This window comes from Oncorhynchus keta, chromosome 28 (genome assembly GCF_023373465.1).
Source record: "Oncorhynchus keta strain PuntledgeMale-10-30-2019 chromosome 28, Oket_V2, whole genome shotgun sequence".
In the NCBI taxonomy this organism is placed as follows: domain Eukaryota; kingdom Metazoa; phylum Chordata; class Actinopteri; order Salmoniformes; family Salmonidae; genus Oncorhynchus; species Oncorhynchus keta.
The window spans coordinates 18,488,804-18,507,750 of NC_068448.1; the positions used below are offsets into that span (position 1 = coordinate 18,488,804).

Consider the following 18,947-nt stretch of genomic DNA (forward strand, 5'->3'; position numbering starts at 1 on the left):
CAGAACAATCTACTACTGACTTAGCCAGAACAATCTACTACGGACTTAGCCAGAACAATCTACTACTGACTTAGCCAGAACAATCTACTACTGACTTAGCCAGAACAATCTACTACGGATTTAGCCAGAACAATCTACTACTGACTTAGCCAGAACAATCTACTACGGACTTAGCCAGAACAATCTACTACTGACTTAGCCAGAACAATCTACTACTGACATAGCCAGAACAATCTACTACTGACTTAGCCAGAACAATCTATTACTGACTTAGCCAGAATAATCTACTACTGACTTAGCCAGAACAATCTACTACTGACTTAGCCAGAACAATCTACTACGGACTTAGCCAGAACAATCTACTACTGACTTAGCCAGAACAATCTACTACGGACTTAGCCAGAATAATCTACTACGGATTTAGCCAGAACAATCTACTACTGACTTAGCCAGAACAATCTACTACTGACTTAGCCAGAACAATCTACTACTGACATAGCCAGAACAATCTACTACGGACTTAGCCAGAACAATCTACTACGGACTTAGCCAGAACAATCTACTATGGACTCATCTTCGACAGAACTATCTACTACTGACTCATCTTAGACAGAACAATCAACTACTGACTCATCTTAGCCAGAACAATCTACTACTGACTTATCTTAGCCAGAACAATCAACTACTGACTCATCTTAGCCAGAACAATCTACTACTGACTCATCTTAGGCAGAACAATCTACTACTGACTCATCTTAGTCAGAACAATCTACTACTGACTCATCTTAGACAGAACAATCTACTACTGACTCATGTTAGCCAGAACAATCTACTACGGACTTAGCCAGAACAATCTACTACTGACTTAGCCAGAACAATCTACTACGGACTTAGCCAGAATAATCTACTACGGATTTAGCCAGAACAATCTACTACTGACTTAGCCAGAACAATCTACTACTGACATAGCCAGAACAATCTACTACGGACTTAGCCAGAACAATCTACTACGGACTTAGCCAGAACAATCTACTACTGACTCATCTTAGCCAGAACAATCTACTACTGACTCATCTTAGTCAGAACAATCTACTACTGACTCATCTTAGTCAGAACAATCTACTACTGACTCATATTAGCCAGAACAATCTACTACTGACTCATCTTAGTCAGAACAATCTACTACTGACTCATCTTAGCCAGAACAATCTACTACTGACTCATCTTAGCCAGAACAATCTACTACTGACTCATCTTAGTCAGAACAATCTACTACTGACTCATCTTAGCCAGAACAATCTACTACTGACTCATCTTAGTCAGAACAATCTACTACTGACTCATATTAGCCAGAACAATCTACTACTGACTCATCTTAGTCAGAACAATCTACTACTGACTCATCTTAGCCAGAACAATCTACTACTGACTCATCTTAGTCAGAACAATCTACTACTGACTCATATTAGCCAGAACAATCTACTACTGACTCATATTAGCCAGAACAATCTACTACTGACTCATCTTAGCCAGAACAATCTACGACTGACTCATATTAGCCAGAACAATCTACTACTGACTCATATTAGCCAGAACAATCTACTACTGACTCATCTTAGACAGAACAATCTACTACTGACTCATCTTAGACAGAACAATCTACTACTGACTCATCTTAGTCAGAACAATCTACTACTGACTCATATTAGCCAGAACAATCTACTACTGACTCATATTAGCCAGAACAATCTACTACTGACTCATCTTAGCCAGAACAATCTACGACTGACTCATATTAGCCAGAACAATCTACTACTGACTCATATTAGCCAGAACAATCTACTACTGACTCATCTTAGACAGAACAATCTACTACTGACTCATCTTAGACAGAACAATCTACTACTGACTCATATTAGCCAGAGCAATCTACTACTGACTCATCTTAGTCAGAACAATCTACTACTGACTCATCTTAGTCAGAACAATCTACTACTGACTCATCTTAGCCAGAACAATCTACTACTGACTCATCTTAGTCAGAACAATCTACTACTGACTCATATTAGCCAGAACAATCTACTACGGATTTAGCCAGAACAATCTACTACTGACTTAGCCAGAACAATCTACTACGGACTTAGCCAGAACAATCTACTACTGACTTAGCCAGAACAATCTACTACTGACTTAGCCAGAACAATCTACTACGGATTTAGCCAGAACAATCTACTACTGACTTAGCCAGAACAATCTACTACGGACTTAGCCAGAACAATCTACTACTGACTTAGCCAGAACAATCTACTACTGACTTAGCCAGAACAATCTACTACTGACTTAGCCAGAACAATCTACTACTGACTTAGCCAGAACAATCTACTACTGACTTAGCCAGAACAATCTACTACTGACTTAGCCAGAACAATCTACTACGGACTTAGCCAGAACAATCTACTACTGACTTAGCCAGAACAATCTACTACGGACTTAGCCAGAATAATCTACTACGGATTTAGCCAGAACAATCTACTACTGACTTAGCCAGAACAATCTACTACTGACTTAGCCAGAACAATCTACTACTGACATAGCCAGAACAATCTACTACGGACTTAGCCAGAACAATCTACTACGGACTTAGCCAGAACAATCTACTATGGACTCATCTTCGACAGAACTATCTACTACTGACTCATCTTAGACAGAACAATCAACTACTGACTCATCTTAGCCAGAACAATCTACTACTGACTTATCTTAGCCAGAACAATCAACTACTGACTCATCTTAGCCAGAACAATCTACTACTGACTCATCTTAGGCAGAACAATCTACTACTGACTCATCTTAGTCAGAACAATCTACTACTGACTCATCTTAGACAGAACAATCTACTACTGACTCATGTTAGCCAGAACAATCTACTACGGACTTAGCCAGAACAATCTACTACTGACTTAGCCAGAACAATCTACTACGGACTTAGCCAGAATAATCTACTACGGATTTAGCCAGAACAATCTACTACTGACTTAGCCAGAACAATCTACTACTGACATAGCCAGAACAATCTACTACGGACTTAGCCAGAACAATCTACTACGGACTTAGCCAGAACAATCTACTACTGACTCATCTTAGCCAGAACAATCTACTACTGACTCATCTTAGTCAGAACAATCTACTACTGACTCATCTTAGTCAGAACAATCTACTACTGACTCATATTAGCCAGAACAATCTACTACTGACTCATCTTAGTCAGAACAATCTACTACTGACTCATCTTAGCCAGAACAATCTACTACTGACTCATCTTAGCCAGAACAATCTACTACTGACTCATCTTAGTCAGAACAATCTACTACTGACTCATCTTAGCCAGAACAATCTACTACTGACTCATCTTAGTCAGAACAATCTACTACTGACTCATATTAGCCAGAACAATCTACTACTGACTCATCTTAGTCAGAACAATCTACTACTGACTCATCTTAGCCAGAACAATCTACTACTGACTCATCTTAGTCAGAACAATCTACTACTGACTCATATTAGCCAGAACAATCTACTACTGACTCATATTAGCCAGAACAATCTACTACTGACTCATCTTAGCCAGAACAATCTACGACTGACTCATATTAGCCAGAACAATCTACTACTGACTCATATTAGCCAGAACAATCTACTACTGACTCATCTTAGACAGAACAATCTACTACTGACTCATCTTAGACAGAACAATCTACTACTGACTCATCTTAGTCAGAACAATCTACTACTGACTCATATTAGCCAGAACAATCTACTACTGACTCATATTAGCCAGAACAATCTACTACTGACTCATCTTAGCCAGAACAATCTACGACTGACTCATATTAGCCAGAACAATCTACTACTGACTCATATTAGCCAGAACAATCTACTACTGACTCATCTTAGACAGAACAATCTACTACTGACTCATCTTAGACAGAACAATCTACTACTGACTCATATTAGCCAGAGCAATCTACTACTGACTCATCTTAGTCAGAACAATCTACTACTGACTCATCTTAGTCAGAACAATCTACTACTGACTCATCTTAGCCAGAACAATCTACTACTGACTCATCTTAGTCAGAACAATCTACTACTGACTCATATTAGCCAGAACAATCTACTACTGACTCATCTTAGTTAGAACAATCTACTACTGACTCATCTTAGCCAGAACAATCTACTACTGACTCATCTTAGTCAGAACAATCTACTACTGACTCATATTAGCCAGAACAATCTACTACTGACTCATATTAGCCAGAACAATCTACTACTGACTCATCTTAGCCAGAACAATCTAGACTGACTCATATTAGCCAGAACAATCTACTACTGACTCATATTAGCCAGAACAATCTACTACTGACTCATCTTAGACAGAACAATCTACTACTGACTCATCTTAGACAGAACAATCTACTACTGACTCATCTTAGTCAGAACAATCTACTACTGACTCATATTAGCCAGAACAATCTACTACTGACTCATATTAGCCAGAACAATCTACTACTGACTCATCTTAGCCAGAACAATCTACGACTGACTCATATTAGCCAGAACAATCTACTACTGACTCATATTAGCCAGAACAATCTACTACTGACTCATCTTAGACAGAACAATCTACTACTGACTCATCTTAGACAGAACAATCTACTACTGACTCATATTAGCCAGAGCAATCTACTACTGACTCATCTTAGTCAGAACAATCTACTACTGACTCATCTTAGTCAGAACAATCTACTACTGACTCATATTAGCCAGAACAATCTACTACTGACTCATATTAGCCAGAGCAATCTACTACTGACTCATCTTAGTCAGAACAATCTACTACTGACTCATCTTAGTCAGAACAATCTACTACTGACTCATCTTAGTCAGAACAATAGGCTACCTGGCAATTTGATTGATCCTTTTCATATTTCGGATAGGCCTAGTGTTGTTGGCTACTGACTATATGTCTAAAGATAGGCGGCTGAAACATCGCACTGCCTTCAATATTATAGGATGAAGATGTAACATATTCTGGCAAACGTATTACAATATTTGTAAGGAAGAACAGGACTACAAGGCTGGCAACGAGCACTCTGCAAGCAGGCTGCCCTCCAAAGTGATGGCGCGGTCTATCTTGCGTTTTTAAAGTGCATATTTTCATTTATGGCTGTATATTTGCGCAGCAATCGAGCCAGCATGTTTGCGTGTGTGCATGTGCGTGCGGATAGGGGGGGTCGCAAGTTTTGTTCCACTCCATTTTGGGGGTTGCTGGTCAAAAACTCTGCAAACCGCTGGGATACATGATAGTGGCAACAAATGGAGTTGGAAAATGGAGTTGGGCTGCATATAGTAGCCTACAGTATTTCTTACAATCTTCTGTTTTGACTGGAATTGTGTTGTCATTCTTAATAAGTGCAGCATTTATTCCAGTTCAAAATAGTTTAGCAAAATACTTTACCCATCAGATTGTGCTACTTTCCCCTCTTTTTTTGGGGGGCTAGCACATGTCCCCCTAAAGGTCTGTGCACGGCCCTGTCTCGGAAAATAAGCCATGTGGTTGGCTAAAATAGATCCTAATAAACTAACTAACTAAACCCAACCAGGACCTTCTCTCCCTCAGACAGGCATTATTTCAGTGTCTAGTAGATGGATGCTTCCAGGAGAAACTGTCTGTCTGTCTCTGAATAGTGTCTCCTCCACATCCGGCTGCACCATCTTATTTCACAGTGCTGAGTGTCTGTTCACAACAGGGAGGCAGAGATGCACGAGATGTAAACATTCCCATTTCTTCCTTTGATCCAATGACAGAAGGTGAAAACACAATACCACACATGAAAGAGGAAGACAAACAAAAAGCTGAAGCAGACAACACAAACATATTTGTTTTGCAATCCTCCATCTCCTTCCCATGATTCTGGTGCTGTCCTCTTTGAGATTTGTAGATCTATGCCAATAGGAGCTTTCCTTCTGAGGGCAGATATGCACAGTATAGGCACCATTGAATATACTCAGCTAAATTTAACAGAACCAGTGAGAGATGAGTTTACAAAATGTCTGGCTGAATTTGGAGTGAGTGGTGTGACTTGAACACAATGAGCACCACCTCTTAGCTGTATTTTCCCACCTATAGTGCTGTGTTTAGCCAAGGGTTGGATGACAGTCTGGACAACAGGAGTTCTTGTTAGCAAAGTGTGGGACTTTCTCTATTCTACTTGACCTAAGCATTAAGACTGTCACCCGCCATGCATCGAGGACATCAATCCCTTTTTTGTTTTCTAGTTTATACTATCAGATGATCTAGCGGTATTCCCCTTAGATTCCCTCAGGGAACCATATCTGCTGTTTATAGCTGTGCTAGTCAGCCTGGTATGGTTATGTGCAGGTTATTGCCTGATTCATGCAATTTTGTATGGTGCCACTAATGACTTCAAACTTTAATTCACCTTCCCATCTTATTAACCTCACTGGAAACAGGCAATAACAGTAGTGAGTTGACTTAAGGCAATAGTGTCCTTAGCCCTTTAGGAGTATAGCTAGTGTCGTCTCGTGGTATTAGTCCTCAACACAGTGTTCTCGTTCAAGAAACCTAGAACGGCAGGAGTCGAGTACGGGTAAAAATAACACCAGATGAACTTGAACCGAGAATCATGATGACGTTTTCTAGCCCAAAGACTAAGTCCCCTCCACACTGTTTTGTAATGGTGGCTGGTTCATAGTTTGTCCTTGGTGCCAGACGGTGTTGACTGGCAGCCACCAGCCAGCTAGTGGAGCTCATTACATCATGATGGAATAATTGTTTTTGTAGCAGCATTACAGGGCTGACATCAGATCTGGGGCAGTCAGGGGCATAGCATGTGCTCTCTGCTACAGGAAAGAGCTCAGCACTGAAACCTAGCTTGCTGGATATCTACTGTACAGGGAGCACTGAATCATGGTTGGTTGGACATCCACAGTTAGCCATGACTAAACAGGTGAATTACAGGTTGGACACACAAGCCAGGAATTCCCCCAATTAAGGACACAGTATAAGGATGACTGCATCAGGAGTTAACTCACATGTAAACGAATGAGGCCATACGAGGTCGTGTGAACTTGGTAGTTCTCAGCATTAGCAGATCACACTCACAGTAGTAGATTTGAAGTTAACCTTTAAGCCTCCATCAGTAGAATGGGAGCATTTAAGTGGTTTGTTGACCCATTGATGATCTTAGATGTGAACACCCCTCATAGGGTGGGTTTGATGTTTTGTAGTTCTCGACTAAATCCTGCTGGGAAGCTTGGATGAGTGACCTCAGGGTCAAAGCAGATTTGGCGGATAAACATACTACACACAGGGCTATTCAAGTAAAGAACAAAGTTGAACAAGTCTGAATAGTATTTGTTTATCCACAGATTCTTCAGAATATATGGGATTTCTTGGGTTTCCATCAGTTAATTACTATCCAGTCTTACTTGACATGGCTACAGTGTAGTCTTTTTTCTACTGGTATCCAGGCACTCAGTGTCTATTTTTACTTTCTCTTTCAAGTTCAGTCAGTGTTACATTTTGGACTTGTTGCTAGTTGCTAGTAAATATCCATGACTAAATACTCTATCCATTACTCTGACATAATGTCTGATTCAGAGAATGGGCCTGTCTTAATAGTAGGAATATGCCTTGGCTGACAGCAATGAATGCCAGGGCTGCAGTGTACTTAAATAGCTACATTCTTCACTTCTCCTCTCCCTTGCAACACTTCCTTGAAACTCTTCCACGGGTCCTTAATGTACAAGAGAAAGTAGTGCACAGTGGTGGAACTGTGCTCACCGTTCCATTTTTAGATCTTAACATGACATTAGTTGAGAAGGAACAGTACTGTTTTTCTGAGTTGGATTGGTTTGGACAGACACGTTGCTGTTGAGTCTCCCTTCCCTGTCCAGCGGGTTGTACTGGTGGCATACAGGCCCTCGCCTCTCCTTCACTCCACCTTACATATTGTGGTGTGATGGAAGTAGAGGTGCCATTTCTGCACCCTTTATGATGCGCATCCTGTTGTGTTTGCTATGTTGAACCTTTTCCCTTTCCTAGTCTCTCAAGGACCTAACATTTGAACCTGCTGAACTATCATTTGAAGCTCTGACAGAAAAAAATAGGGTGCCTTTTATTTACATTGACTGTACAAAAAAAACACCTTCCTAATATTGAGTTGCACCCCCTTCTGCCCTCTAAACAGACTCAATTCGTCGGGGCATGGACTCTATAAGGTGACGAAAGCCTTCCACAGGGATGCTGGCCCATGTTGACTCCAATTTTTCCAACAGTTTTCAAGTTGGCTGGATGTCCTTTGGGTGGTGGGCCATTCTTGATACACAAGAGAAACTGTTGAGCATGAAAAACCCAGCAGCGTTTCAGTTCTTGACACACTCAAACCGGTGTGCCTGGCACCTACTACCATACCCTGTTCAAAGGCACTTAAATACTTTGTCTTGCCCATTTACCCTCTGAATGGCACACCTACAAAATCCATGTCTCAATTGTCTCAAGGCTTAAAAATCCTTCTTTAACCTGTCTCCCCCCTTCATCTACACTGATTGAAGTTGATTTAACAAGTGACATCAATAAAGGATCATAGTTTTCATCTGGATTCACCTCGTCAGTCTATGTCATGGAAAGATCAGGTGTTTATAATGTTTTGCACACTCAGTGTATATTTCCACGCTTTGAAGTTGGAATAATACTGTGAAATGGTGAAAATGATGATAATGCCCTTTTAGTGTAAGAACTGTTTGGTGGGAGGGAGTTTTGGCATTTCATGGTGATGTCACCATGCACTAAAATAGGTAATAGACCAATAAGAAAGAGAGTTCTAAACCTAAACCTCTCTGCCAATAACAGTAAATGTTCACCACTCAAACCACTCCCAGACAGTCCAAGCAACATTCTTGCTTGAGAAATTGCTCTACTTGGTCTACTTAAACACTTCTGTTCAGCATGGTCCCTCCCAACCTCTGCTCTTGACCTCTGCAGCGTATCTCAATGCAGTTTTATGGGAGACATCTTCCATCTTCTTCTCGCGGTGTTCCACTGGTTCACAGAGCACCTAGTACTGTTGGACTATTGGACACTTTGTTTGTTGTGATGTTTGAATTGCCATCTACACTAATTGAAGTTATTTTAAAACACTTCAAACTTACATAGTCAATCCCTTTCAATTAATATGTTAAGACTTTTCCAGCACAGTTTGAGATAGGTCAAAGGCACATAAACATTGCAGATAAGGTTGCATTGTGTAGGAGGAGAGATGTGGTGTATTTTGTTTGAACTTTGTAGTCATGTGTCTTAGATCGGAAGATTCTCACAATCTCCTCTCCTCTCCTCTCCTCTCCTCTCCTCTCCTCTCCTCTCCTCTCCTCTCCTCTCCTCTCCTCCCCTCTCCTCTCCTCTTCCACTCTGTCCTTGATCATACTGAGCTCCTAGAGGACTTCAGGAGTAGTGTTTCAATGTTAGAATGTCTATCCTGCAAAATAGATTTTATTAGTCTGACCTGTATAAAATGTTTTTTTTTAAAACAATGTAGGTCTAACCATATCCCAACTACTTACCAAATTTACAGTATGCTGTTTTAGTTGCATAATTATTTTTATTCAGTGCCTTTACCATTACCATTACCATCAGTCATTTGTGGAGAGCAGATGTTGAAACATAAGAGGATCACAGATCAGTGTAATAGAGCCTATCTGACAGTGCAGTCTGGGCATGAGTGGGAGTTGAAGGCCAATGGTCAGTCCACCAGACAGACCACCCAGGACTGTGGCCATTTTCATGGGGTGGTGGTGGGCCATGGACTGGACAGACAGTTGGTGTGACGTGTGTGTCAGTCAGTGGTGTTGTTTGTCAGACTTCCTGGGCTCTCAGATAGTCACACCGGCATGGGACAGACAGACAAGCGGCGACAGCTGCAGTTATTTTGGTGGGCTCTTTGTTGTTGTTCTGCTCTGGCCTTGGAGGTGATCACTGGCCGCACTCACCAGCGTGAGCGTCACTGACGTATACAGGGGGTCAGAACACTGAGCAGAACATGAGGGGATGAGATGGGGATGAGATGGCATGACTACTCTAGAGAACAACTTGGTAGAACAAGAAAGATAAGGGAGTAAACATTATTTTTAATAAGGATTACATGGAGAAAACCGGACCTCTCTGAAATGACAATGGATGGCCCTCCCTTCAGCAAAATATATTTTACCTAAACCTTCCCAGAACAGTTGAAAAAGAAGTGACCCTCCCCTATACCCAAAATAATAATTCAAACATCAAGTGGATAGCAGAGAATAAATATGTCTACCGTTTATCCTCACTTGTTGAACAGACCAGAGCCTTAGATATGCAGTTTTAGAAACTGTCGTCCTGTAAGCATTACATCGCAACGCAGGAATTTTGATAGGGCACAGGGCTACAGACCAGAAGGTTGTGGGTTCACAGATCACCGTAGACACTCTTTTATAGTAAAAGCATTGCATGAATCTATAATTGTATTTGCAGGTCTGAGGAAAAATTGCCTTTATAAAAATGTCATGCAATTCTTCGTCATTTTACAACACAATTTACCGAAATTACAGGCTAAGAATGGGCAAAGAGATAGGCCTGTGTGTTCATCCTATCATATTTCTCCAATGCCAAATCAGTGTGTCTTGTTTGCAATGAAACTGTCCCTGTTTGCAAATAATTACATCTGAGACATCATTAGGAATCTGAGCATGGTGCTTTCAAAAGTTAGGCCTACCTTTCTGTATATTTTCTATTGTACAGAAAGTGAATAACTGTATCAATTGATAGTGACAGATTTAGATTACTTCCCAAGCAGTCTATTTTTTGTCTCCTCGGCTATAGAAGGTTGTAGCTCAGCCTCTGGATGTCAAAGAAACTAACAATGATGTCCCCATATGCATCAGTCACGTCTCTCCCTGGTATTTTACAACTTGTTTCTAGCATAAAGCTTCACAGACCAAAGCTCTGTTATAGATCACTTCATATAATCAGATATGTTTTATTTTCTTCCAAATCTTAAGCTAACAATGGGTAGGTCTGTGCTTTTTGCCATTGTCTTTAATAAAGGTAGGCCTATGGCATACCGTCTCCTACTCCCTCAATTTGAGTCCTGGTTTTAACTTAACAGCCCTTCACTGACACAGAGGTAAGCTATTCCAAGAGTGCATGGTGGGTGGAGGAATTGACCTACAAATCTATTGATATAGCAACCTATACCCTAGTTTAATCTGTTAAAGAGGAAGAAATAGGCTCTAAGCCATCTAACACAAAGCTCTCTAATTTAAATGAAGACGTTGAAATGAATGAAGCCTACTTGAATTTGCTTACTTTCAGCTCAACAGTCCATTTACGATGGATTGTGCCACGGCTACTACTTCAAGTTTCAGCACCACAATGTACTTTTCTCGAATCTGGCTTATTGTGAGTTTATTAACTGACAAATAGGCCTACATCATGGGCAAGAAACATATGGTTTTTAATAAAATAAATCATAGTAGTAGCAAGCTATCAAAGTTGACCTCCGGTCCTCCTTCTCATCTTTGAGCTCTTTTTCTCAAACTGAACAGAACAGAGGCTTTAGGCTCGTCAGCTCACAAGATGTTGCCTTTTTTGGAATAGGCCTAATCAACTAAATATTTTCAGAAGAAGCCTTTGACTCCTGAACTGCCGCCGTAGGACTACACAGCACAGCCATTGGTTAGGCAGCACACAGAAACGTTTGTGATCAGAAAGAGCTGAGCAGAGCAGCCAGGGCTCAGGGCTGGAATATCCATTGCAGTGTGTAATGCAGCCTAGTTTTATTTACACCATCCCAGCAGCTATCTTAGAAATAGAATGTCGTGCTGTGCTTCTCCTAGCATGCACTTTGTAGCTTATAGCCTTTGGATCATTTGATTGAGACCAACCAAAATAGCTTATAGGCACACTAGATATTGTGCACCCGGCATAGAATCAGAGATGAGGAGTGGCATCAGGCACACATTGATATATAACTTAATAAGCAACTAACTCTAAAACACTGAGAAATACTGACATTTCATCAATTACAAATTACATGACCCTCAATACAAAACCCTCCCTCTTGACTGAAATTGGGGGAAAAAATGACCCTCCCCCATTTTCCTCCAGGCACCCATTATGTACATTTCAATTCATCCCTAAGAGGAAAGAAAAGAGTAAAATTGTATTGTAGAAGGACACTGTCTGTGTTGGGACTTATGTGTTAACATAACTCCCTTTATCCTTGATTGGTTATTTGTTTACTGTCAGTGCCAAGACATTATCCTGGATCACTATTCAGTGTTAGTAGGAATAGTCTTACTCATGGACTCCAGCTCTGGGCCCTTGATGCTGCTACAGTCTGTTGTATCAATAATAGTTCATGTTGCCTTGGAGAACTGGACTTTCCCTCTCCTCTTTAGGAAACGCTGCTTCAGGAGATTTAGTTTACACAGAGGGCATATTTGTTACTGTTTCAGATACTCTTCTCAATTTATTGATAGTAGAGGACGGTAACAAATATCTCTGTCTAATTTACCTACATTACAGATGGCATGTCAAAGGGGGATACCAGGATATCCACTAATCTCGACACCGAGAACCACATCTTGCATGCGTGTTGGTCTGGCCAGCTACTCAATTTGGCTACCCGATAACACAAAAGACTAGATACCCCTGCTCCCTCCGGTGCAGAATTTGTTATCATATCATTGTGTATCACAGTTAGACATGGTTTCCTGCTCTACTCTAGGGGAGTGCCCATTATCATAGTAATAATCCTGCTCTAGGGATTGGCTAAACAGTTTACAACTTTTGTTCCGCTTGTTTGAAAAAACAAATTCACATTACTCCCTAAAATGACAAAAAAAAGGGAAGCAAAGCTACATACAATTCTATTCGTCTTTGATCTAGTAAGGAAAAAATAAAATAATATTTTCTTTTTTCCTTCCTTCTTCAGACTCAGATGCAGTACAGTAAACACCTTGTTTCAGTGAGTGAGTCATCGACAGCCAACAGTAGCTTAGGACTTAAAAGGAAAGTTTAGCCACAACTTCTCTTCTATCATCTCTTTTTTCTCTCATGGCAGCAATTTGATTGTGACAATGATCACAACATTTCCAGGAGCTCTTTGAAGTTGTGCGAATGCTTCGTTAACACTAATTAGGTTGGGTCACCATGAACTGGACTACCCACAAACCCTTTAACCTTTTATGGAAGGGACTGCCGCCGCCTTCTGTGTGTGACACTGTTATATGTTTCTGGAGCCTTTCATTGTAAAACAGAGCTCCATGAAGCCATCTTTCATGTAGAGACTTCTGTTCTTAGCACATCACATTCAATCGTATTCACTTTCTTACCAAGCAGGAGAGATGCATACATCATGCATACTTACAGAGAAGTCTCTCTAGTCTAATAGATGGACATGTGCTACAATTCAATTATACTGTCTCAGCGTAGGCCTGTGTGTATTTCTATGTGCACAGCTGGGACACAGCTGGATACAGCAGCCCTACTTGATTATATAGGCCTTGCCAACAGTTCATGTTTATGACAGGGGACATGCAACAGACTCTGGCTGGAGCCTTTCTAAGAGTTCCTGTAGTTAGGATATCACTATAAGAGGTAGTATTGAGTATTAATCCACTGAAACAAATCTGACTTTAACCATATCTACATGTACATGCTACCTCAATCAGCCTGACTAACCGGTGTCTGTATGTAGCCTCTCTACTTCTATTGCCTCGCACTGTTATTTTTCACTGTCTTTCTACTGATGTTTTTTATTTCTTTACTTACCTATTGTTCACCTAATACCTTTATTGCACTATTGGTTAGAGCCTGCAAGTAAGCATTTCACTGTAAGGTCTACTACACCTGTTGTATTTGGCGCATGTGACAAATACACTTTGATTTGATTTGATTTGACCGACCGTTTCAATTCAGTCTTTCGTAGCAAAATTTGAAATTGTGTTTTTTACATTGGATAAAAGTAGAGACTCAGAGCTAGAAAATGATATATCATACACTACAGTTGAGGAACAATGGGAAAGTAATTCTGCTTTGAAAGTTAATAAACTTGTAACCTCACTTTTGAGAAAATGGCCCTTGAATGTTTTGGTACACCTAGTGAAGAGCTCTTCTTTGTCTACACCCATGTGAGGCCATGTACTAAACAACCAAAGAATTCAAGACTAAAGGCTGGTTTCTAAACTTAATCTGGAGTGCCAGAGTGTGCTCAGAATGTGCTTCGGGTGATGGTAAACTCAGAGCGTTGTCAGGTTGTCCGTTCATAAATTCAGAGCGTTTCGCTCCCGGAGCGTTCAGAGCGCACACTCAACACTCTGGCCGAGGAGTAAAATATGATCCAAGTGCTCTGACCTAACAACAGCAGTCAAGCACTAACTGGCTAATGTTGGCTAGCTTTCGAGCTACTTCCAGACACAAATGAGAGAACAGCTCACTCTGACCATTTTACTAGCAGAGCTGGTCAGGCTGTTATTATGTTATCCAGAGCGTTGGTGACTGCAACTGTGCTGCTGGCAACAATTTAATTACGCTTTTTTGCCAATGTTTACTGACTCCGACCATATTCAACGGGTGTTGAGCGTTCGTAAATTCGTCAGTTATTCTGTGCTCTGGCACACTCAGACAAGAGTGATAGTCATCTATCGACTGACATTCTTTTGAAATGGTTACTTGCATAGTAGTAGAGTCTTTTGTTTAGGCATTTAGCTAGCTAGCTAAACAATGAATCATAATCCCAACTCATAACGTTACTACCCTGCATGAATCTGCAGGTAGCTAACGAACCAGGTTCAATGTTAGCTTTCTAACATTAGGCTTTAACTAGCAATGCAAATGGATCTGAGATACAAATAATATAACTACACAGATCATATATGTAACATTAGCTAGAGAGCCAGCTAGCTAAAGTTAGCTAGCTAGCAAACAATACACTTTAACTTGAAATAAAAATGACTTTCTGACCAAATTAGAAATGTGTAATTTCTGAGAATGTAGCTAGTTAGACTATCTTACAGTTGAAGTCGGAAGTTTACATACCCCTTAGCCAAATACATTTAAACTCAGTTTTCACAATTCCTGCAATTTATTCCTTGTAGAAATGTCCTGTTTTAGGTCAGTTAGGATCGCCACTTTATTTTAAGAATGTGAAATGTCAGAATAATAGTAGAGAGAAGGATTTATTTCAGCTTGTATTTCTTTCATCACATTCCCAGTGGGTCAGAAGTTTACATAACGTAATTGCTGGACTATTAAGCGCACCCGAATATAAACCGCACCCACTGAATTATTTAAAAAATATGTATTTTGTACATAAATAAGCCGCACATGTCTATAAGCCGCAGGTGCCTACCGGTACATTGAAACAAATTAACTTTACACAGCCTTTAAACGAAACACGGCTTGTAACAAAAATAAATAGGCTTTAACGAAACACGGCTTGTAACAAAAATAAATAGGCTTTAACGAAACACGGCTTGTAACAAAAATTAAACAGTAGCCTACCAGTAAAGTCATTGGTCACTATCTTCCTCCTCCTGTGCACTGAAACCACTGAAGTCATCTCCTTCGGTGTCGGAGTTGAATAGCCTCAGAATTGCTTCATCCGATGTTGGATCGTTTTCACGTTTGCTCTCGTCACTTTTTTTTTCCGGAGGCAAATACCCCGCTGAGCTCATGCTGCCCCTTCAACACGCAGCAGTCCAGCCTTTCGAAACCCGTTGATGATAGTGGATTTTTTGACAATGCTCCACGCTGTCAGGACCCACTGGCAGACTTGACCATAAGTTGCTCTTCGCATGTGGCCCGTTTTAGTGAAGGATTTCTCCCCACTTGTCATCCAAGCCTCCCACTGAACAAGGAGCGCCACCTTAAATGCACGATTTACACTGATGTCGAGTGGCTGCAAATACTTTGGGCCATCTGCTTTTCTTCCCTCTGAAAGGTTTGTTGGCTTTTTGCACTGAGTCAGTTCCTCACGCTGCTGTTTACAAAGTCTTATAATCGACTCATTAAGGCCAAGCTCCTATGCAGCAGCTCTATTTCCTTTTCCAACAGCCAGATCGATCGCCTTCAACTTGAAAGCTGCATCATATGCATTTCTCCGTGTCTTTGCCATGATGAGGGTGACAAAATTACTACCGTAATCAGAATGATGGGAAGTTTGAGTGCGCTCGATTTACGTCACATTATGTGACGGTGCTCAGTTTTTTGGCGGCATGAATCTTGTGAAACCGGGAAAAATCCATAAATTAGCCGCGTCATTGTATAAACCGCGATGTTCAAAGTGTGGGAATAAAGTAGCGGCTTATAGTCCGGAAATTACGGTACACTCAATTCGTATTTAGTAGCATTGCCATTAAATTGTGGAACTTGGGTCAAACGTTTTGGGTAGCCTTCCGCAAGCTTCCCACAATAAGTTGGGTGAATTTTAGCCCATTCCTCCTGACAGAGCTGGTGTAACTGAGTCAGGTTTGTAGGTCCCCTTACTCGCACACGCCTTTTCAGTTCTGCCCACAATTTTTTATAGGATTGAGGTCAGGGCTTTGTGATGGCCACTCCAATACCTTGAGTTTGTTGTCCTTAAGCCATTTTGCCACAACTTTGGAAGTATGCTTGGTGTCATTGTCTATTTGGAAGTCCCAGAAACTTTAACTTCCTGACTGATGTCTTGAGATGTTGCTTCAATATATCCACATATCTGCTTCAATATATCCACATAATCTATTTTGTGAAGTGCACCAGTCCCTCCTGCAGCAAAGCACCCCCACAACATGATGCTGCCAGCCCCGGGCTTCACGGTTGGGATGGTTTTCTTCGGCTTGCAAGCCTCCCCTTTTCCCCCCAAACATAATGATGTTCATTATTATTTTTGTTTCATCAGACCAGAGGACATTTCTCCAAAAAGTGCAATCTTTGTCCCCATGTGCAGTTGCAAACCGTAGTCTGGCTTTTCTATGGCGGTTTTGGAGCAGCCTTTCAGGTTATGTCGATATAGGACTTGTTTTACTGTGGATATAGATACTTTTGTACCTGTTTCCTCCAGCATCTTCACAAGGTCTGCTGTTGTTCTGGGATTGATTTGCACTTTTCACACCAAAGTATCTCCATCTCTAGGAGACAGAACGCGTCTCCTTCCTGAGTGGTGTGACGGCTGCGTGGTCCCATGGTGTTTATACTTGCATACTATTGTTTGTACAGATGAACGTGGTACAATCAGGTGTTTGGAAATTGCAATTTTTTTCCTGAGGTCTTGGCTGATTTTTTTTAGATTTTCCCATGATGTCAGGCAAAGAGGCGCCAATTGACTCAAATGATGTCAATTAGCCTAACAGAAGCTTCTAACGCCATGACATAATTTTCTGTAATTTTCCAACTGTTTAAAGGCACAGTGAACTTAGTGGATGTAAACTTCTGACCCACTGGAATTGTGATATTGTCCTAACCGACTTGCCAAAACTATAGTTTGTCAACAAGAAATTTGTGGAGTGGTTGAAAAATGAGTTTTAATGACTCCAACCTAAGTGTATGTAAACTTCCGACTTCAACTGCACATGGATGGATGCTTCTCCCTATCTGTCACAGATGCCATGGCTACGCTTAATTTGAAGATGTAATCTGGAGACAGGTGTTTTATAGAACAGCTCTGTGTTCTCTTTTCGACTCGGTCTGCATATTTGCAATCAAACTGCAGAATTTTCTCCTTCTCCTTAGCAATCATAGTCTAATTCCACTGATTAGGCTTGTAATTGAACTATTTTATTCATATTTACAGATGGCATAGACATTTGTTATTAAGGCACATGAAAGTTCACGTTCCAGAAGGCATTTCTGCACGAAAAAAACGCATTTTGATTGAAAAAAGAGTTTATGGTCAAATGGCTCTCCTGTGAAGTAGTGACGAGCGAAACACGCCTAGTTTCCTGAAACGAGTCACAAATGTGAATGATATTTTTTTTTTTGCGTTGGTGTATTTTGCACAATAGGCTACATTAATATAACGTTTAATTACCTGGTAGAAAGGATCTCTTCATAGAATTTCTTAAATTTCAACTCCTCAAACTCCTGCTCAAGTGATTTTTCAGAACATGCTCCTCAGTGGAACCATAACCAAAGCAATGGAAGAATGAATGAGTCATCAGAAAAAAGGTTTCCCATCAATGATGTCTTTTCCAGTGTAATATTGCACTGGTTTTTAGTGAGAAATCAGACGGTCTCTCCAGCTTTTCCATCTTAATGGGAACAACAGGAAGTGCCAACTCCCATTTGACTCTCTGAGTCTGAAACCCCCTTTTTACAGGGTGGATCCATCAGAGACGCAGGTTACGTCCCAAATGGCACCCTATTCCCTATATAGTGCACTACTTTTAACCAGGGCCCATATGGCTTTGGTCAAAGGTTGTGCACTATATAGGCAATAGGATGTAATTTGGGACGCACCCACAATGTGAAAAGCATAGAGTGGAGGGAAGTGTTGGAAAGGAAGCGTGTCCTGTCTGAGGGATATCCTCTCAGCTCCAGAGACATAATGAGATAATTATCTTACAAATAACTCTTGACCTCCTTCCCTGGATACTGTCATCAGTGTCTCCCCTGTATTAATGTAGTGTTCATTCAGTGTCTCCCCTGTATTAATGTAGTGTTCATTCACTGTCTCCCCTATATTAATGTAGTGTTCATTCAGTGTCTCCCCTGTATTAATGTAGTGTTCATTCACTGTCTCCCCTATATTAATGTAGTGTTCCTTCAGTGTCTCCCCTATATTAATGTAGTGTTCAGTCAGTGTCTCCCCTGTATTAATGTAGTGTTCAGTCAGTGTCTCCCCTGTATTAATGTA

General features: G+C 40.8%; 1 protein-coding gene across 50 annotated transcripts in view; it reads left to right on the top strand.

Moving 5' to 3' along the window:
* The window catches only part of LOC118360765 (basement membrane-specific heparan sulfate proteoglycan core protein-like), a 208,859-nt gene that overhangs the window by 53,391 nt on the left and 136,521 nt on the right, over nucleotides 1-18,947 (top strand). The window lies entirely within an intron of this gene.